This window comes from Zingiber officinale, chromosome 4B (assembly GCF_018446385.1).
Source record: "Zingiber officinale cultivar Zhangliang chromosome 4B, Zo_v1.1, whole genome shotgun sequence".
Taxonomy (NCBI): domain Eukaryota; kingdom Viridiplantae; phylum Streptophyta; class Magnoliopsida; order Zingiberales; family Zingiberaceae; genus Zingiber; species Zingiber officinale.
The window spans coordinates 68,634,325-68,640,212 of record NC_055993.1 but is presented as its reverse complement, the minus strand read 5'-3'; the positions used below and the strand labels follow the sequence as shown (position 1 = coordinate 68,640,212).

The following is a 5,888-nucleotide window of genomic DNA, read 5'->3' as shown; positions in this document are numbered from 1 at the left end:
TGAAATTATAGGTTTCAGTCAGCAATCGATTGATGTCAAGCAGCAATTGAATGTTGGCTATGTTTTTGACTATATATATATATATATATATATATATATATATATATAAAGGTTATTTTCTTGACAAAAATGAGAAAGGGAAGTTAAAAAGAGAAGAACTGACTTTGAAATGAGTTTTAGATTCACGGTTGAAGTTTTAAAGTCAAGACTTGCATTTTTAAAAATTTCTAATGGCTTAGGAACTCTAATCATTATTGGTGTAATGATTAAAGATGGAGAATGCTTTGAGAGGTAGGTTCCCTTTATAGATATGATTTCGACATGAAAGGAGGAGAATGAAAGATTGATGATTGATGAATGAATGAAGGATGTATGCTCAAGGTTGAACATTTGAGATAATGGAAGGTAGGAAACCTTCATTGTAATGATTGGAAGGTTGAAATAGAAGAAAAGAATGGGTTTTGAGAGGATGTGTACCAAAGGAGTAGAATGCAGGGTTTAAGTTAGGAAACATTCATTGACATGAGAAGTATGATGTTGGCTAATGGTTTAGCTCAACTTAAATATATTATCAAGCATAAAAAGGGAGATTATTGGTGAAATCAACCTCTGATCAAGGTTGATTATGTAAAATACCGAAAAATAGGTGAATATTAATAAGGGAATTTATCAGAATTTTTGAAAAAATTTCGGAAATTTTTCGGAGCTCGTTTGGACGAGTTAACGAGGATAAAAATGGGGCCCGGAAAAGCCTGTTTAGGCTACCATATTTTAATGAGGAAAAGTTTTATTTCCTTTTTCCTATTTCCTTCTCATTTTCTTTTTGTTTTTTTTCTTTTCCACCCCGCGTGTCCGAGTTCCTCCCCAACCCCGACGCCGATTTCCCCTCATCCTTCTTCCTCCGAGCCCTAACCGCCCTAACCAGCGATCTCTTCCACTTCTTCTTCTTCTCCTCTGCCTGAGCCGGATCTTTCCTCTTCCTCCTTCCTCGCGATGCCCATCTCCACTGCCAGCACTGCCGACGCACGGAGCACTGCCGCACACCCCGGTGCCCTAGCATCTCCGCCGACGCCACTGACTCCTCTCGGCCGCTTCTCTGTGCCGGCACCCGAACCCCAGCGCTGACCCCCTTTCTCTGTGCCCTAGCATTTCTGTCAACGTCGAGCAGCGCCGGCCTTCTTCTCCTCACCGGCACTCAAGTCGCCGATATGCCCTAGATCTTTGCCGCCGGCCACCGCGAGCCCTAGCTGGCCATCGGCGCCTGTTGTCCCTTTGCTGTGGAGATCCCCACGCCGCCGTCGCTTGACCTAGCCGACCATCAAGAAGCCTGTTGCCATCGTCGACGAAGCTTCAGCCACCTACTCGAGGTGTTGTTCCACCGCCGATATTTTTGGTCTTTCTGATCAGTTGAGGATCAACAGAAGGTTTTGGGTATAAGATGTAAGGCTTCAATTTGATTCATCTTGCAATCTTGAGATATTGAGCTAGTGTGTGAGCCTAACATGTGTTTGTTTGGGCAGCAACCCTTTGATTTACAACAGCGACCATCCTATGTTGTGAGCCAACAGAGAAGTCTTCGAATTGGTAAGTTTTGTGTTAAGTTATGTTAGCAAGCAATGTTGATGTAGGTATATATATTGAATTATGTTTTAATTGGATTATATGGTTAGGTGATAGAGTTATATTAGGTGAGATTTGGTTGATTTAAAATCAAATGATGTAATTAGGGTTAATGAAGCTAACCCTAGTTGGTCGAGGTTTATGGATTAGGGTTTTGCCCTAATTTAGAGTTAAAGAATTTATTTAGCTATTTATAGGAATTTAGCTAAAATATCGTATATCTATTGGATACAGGATTTTGACGCGAGACGAGTATCTCGATGTCGGATTTGGACATTCCTATTAGAGGCGGGTACTTTGACTTATGTCTTTTGATATGCATAATAATGTGTTTAACATATAGCAATGATTGTGTTTTCCATTTGTTTCGGTTGGTCACTACATGATCTGTTACATGTTGCTTGTTTACTTATTATGCACTACATGTTATTATTTATCTGACCATACATGCTTTAGGTAGTGACCCAACCATATGATATATTATGTTCATGACTTAGGGTTTATTTGATACCCTATCTGTTTGTGTACCTTCCATCTGATACATTGACTTGTGGTACACCTTTTATTTATGTATGGATCTTGCTATGCTATTCATGATATTGCCATCTTTAGAGTCATGCATCATCTTGCATGATTGCATGCTGTGTGATTGTCTGCTCCATTATTGTGAGCGCATCGCCAGTTACATGTATCTGTACACACCACCACTCATGGGTTAGTGGTATATCAGACAGGTGTGTGGCAGTTCTGCTGTTTGGCTCCGTTGGTTTAGTGTAGCAGCGTTGTTGCCGGTAGGCAGTTGGACTTTGTTTGGCTCCGTTGGTCCGCTCATGGGTAGTGTGACTCAGCGTAGTAGCCGGCAGAGAGTCCTCCTCGCCATCGTGTACCGGGAGATGAGAGCATTGCGCTCCCCCATTTATTATTTCGGGGTAGGAGTATGTGTGTACTCCGACAGCATCCCGTTCACTCGGTCACTCATCAGGAGCAGTGATGTCAGAGTGCACGGTTGTCACAGCCCTACCCACTCGGACTCACCATTGTGTGTGAGATGACTGACTGGCGTCAGGGGTGACCATGTCATTGGCATCATATGCATGATGCATTTATTGTTTGTGTTTGCTGCATTTATTTGGATGCATATGATTGACATGCATACAGGGTTATGACACTCTCGGTCTGACGACCCAGTTATCTTTATACCTTGGTCCTGGTTAGTACAGTTTCTCCTATTTTTATTTCAGTTGCATTTATTCTTCTCGTATTCAAGAGACTGTACTCATGATTAGTGTTGTTTGTTATTTACTGTTTTATGCATATCAGTTGTACCTGCTGAGTGTTGGACTCACCCCGCCTCCATTGTTGTTATATTTTCAGGTTGAGGCTGTCCGGAGCAGTTCCAGTCGCTAGTCCCCATCTGCACGTAGTGCTAGTCCTTTGCTGGTCTTGAGTTGTTATTTTATCTTAGTTTCTCTATCAGACTTTGTTTTTAGTCTTGTATTGTTTTACTTATGGATATTGTATGGATTCTTAGCGTTTGATGGATTTTTGGTATGATTTGGATTTATTCTACTACATGCCTGCCTGGACGGCAGAAGAGGTGAGTTCATCAGATTTAAGCTTTACGAGTGTAGTTGAGTAGGGTTGATTTTGAGTCATGGTATTACTGCTTTGGTTTGCTTATATTTATATAAACTGCGTGGTGTTGGTTTATTTACATGTTATTATTCCAGCCGCATGTGGCTGAGGTATATGAGGATGTAGAAAAGTTTCAGATTGTCCGCCGTAGAGGGGAGATGCTGCCGAAATTTTCTCGGACAGGGACTCCTCCGGGGCATGACAATTTATTTGGTATCAGAGCTTAAGTTTTACGATCGTTTGTTTTTGTATTTTGGATATTGGGGATAACCTGATACCAATTTATTGGTATCAGAGCGCCAAAATTTGGCGATACTTGTTTGATTTTCGTGTTACGGATTTTTGAGATTTGGCTGATACCAATTTATTAGTATCAGAGTGGGTTATGATACCTGCTTTTGGTATTCTGAATTTTTGGATTAGCCCAAGTTTCCGAGGCAAACTGGGTAGTTATTTGGATTGCATGGATTTTTCATTATGTATATATTTTGGACTTCCGTTTCGGATTTATATGGATTTCCGGTGATTTTTATGTTCGGAATTTTGAGGTCAGAAGTTGGGGATTGAACAGCGATGGAACATCTCCAGACGACATATAGGTATGATGTTTAATTTTATAGTTTATAATAGGTATTAGCATTCTTTATGTAGTACCTGTTTAGTTGTTGTAGCACATATTACATGTGATGGGTTAGCCATTGAGCATGGTTGACCTTAATAGAGATCAAGGATTATAGTTTCTGGTGATTTTTCTTATCATACCATCAATAGTTTCAGCTTTTGTTATTACTGGTAGGAGATGGAGGCACATACCAGCCTCTACTGTTGTTAGCTGGGTAGTGGATGATACCTACATAATTCCTGTTGATTTAGTCAGTAGAGTTTTTATACTCATATCTTTTGGATATTAGGGTACCCGATACGATGAAAATTGTTCATTTGGGAGTTACCATGTTTGATCATTGTTGAGAATGGTTTGAGGTTGAGGGATATTATGAGATCAGATATTGTGATATGTTGATTTCTAATGATTTATGAGAGTAAATGTTATGTGGTTGTCTGATGATCTATTACTAGATATTTGTTTTGATGATCTATTAGTGGATAACTATTTTGATGATCTAGTATCTGGGTTGTCGTTGATGGTGACATAGTGAGTGTCATGTATGATGTTCATAGGTTTGCTGATTATAGTTGGTGATCAGATTACAAATTGGGTGCTAGAGAGTTTACGGTTGAGTGTGCTTATGAGATTTTAATAAATCTGGTTAGTTGTGATTAGTTAATAGGATGATAAAAAAAAATTTGGTTGATATTTGCTTCCTCTAATATTGGACTATGTGGATAAATAATGATTTGATGCTTTGAATGCTAATTTGCCCTCATGGGGAGTAGAGACTTATTCATCTGATATTATGTGAGCTGATATTTTTGGAAAAAAAAATGAGGGTGTCTTGATGATCTTGAATTCTGACTTTTTATTTTGGGTCGTACACATTTATACTTATGGTATTATGTGGGTTGACATTCTCTAGTTTGAGTTGATGTAATTAGTGTTGAATTGACCCATGAACTGATTTAGTTATTTAACAATGTAGTATACCATTTTATCTTAGTTAATTTTTTATCAGTAAATATTGATTTACTCTTATTAGATCGGTCAGTAGAAGACTGATTTACGTTTGTCGAGTTGGGTAATCGTGGTTTGATATACCTTAGTTGCTTGTGGAGGATTAAGGTATTCTTGATTAGTTAGTAGATGAATGATTTAGTTTTGTTGTTTGATCAGTAGAGGATTTCCATACTCTATTTTTAGAGGTTCGAACCTTTAGGTTATTTGTGCTTAGTTATGTGTCTAGAGCACATTTGAGTACATGTTTTGTACTGACGTGAAAAGAACTGATTTAGCCATATATCATTGTCGGCTTGGATAGTTTATAGAGGATCGATGTATCTTATTCCATGAAGACTTTGACCATGGACTGTATATACCCGGTTGGATGACTCTGAAAGTGCATTGGGATATGTGACCCCGCTGATGTAAGGAAGTGTAGAGTTAATTGCTTAACATTTATAGGATACAATCGTTACTAGTGTATACTGGGAGAGTACATTTGGATTTAAGATGATAAAATTTTCCCCATTAGATATAGTCTTGGTAGTGTACGACATTGACTTGCAATGTTATACCATGGTGTGTATATCTTTCTTGTCCGATATTAGTTCCTTTGAACCTAGAGAAGGGTTGTTACTGGATGATTAGGCTGCGTTATTTTGGGTTGCTTTTGATTGATGTATTCATGCTTGATACATATGCATGAATTTTGTTTAGATATACCCGTAAACCATGAATGTTGGCAGCATAAGGTTGGTCTCTTTGATTGAGCTGGTATGCTGATTTTGCATGTCTATGTTGCATGCATATTATGATTGTTATGTGTTGTAGGAGTCCTATGGTAGACTGCCCATTTGCGAGTAGTATATGTATCCATGTTCTGATATGGTTTGTAGGTTCCTTGTGGATCATGGTTATGTAGTTCGATGTATGTATCTGAATGTATTATTGAAGATATCTTGTCAATTAAATCCGAGTTGTGGTATAAGTACATCTGTGGTGTTTTGATGGAGGTATC

The 5,888-nt window shown here is 38.8% G+C and overlaps 1 long non-coding RNA gene across 1 annotated transcript; it reads left to right on the top strand.

Annotated features, from left to right (window-relative positions):
- Window positions 1-1,339: 1,339 nt before the first annotated feature.
- On the top strand, window positions 1,340-1,913 carry LOC121977601. The gene is made up of 3 exons (XR_006110964.1): window positions 1,340-1,440; window positions 1,521-1,584; window positions 1,855-1,913. It is a non-coding gene; the product is annotated as an uncharacterized LOC121977601 (long non-coding RNA).
- Window positions 1,914-5,888: the final 3,975 nt, after the last annotated feature.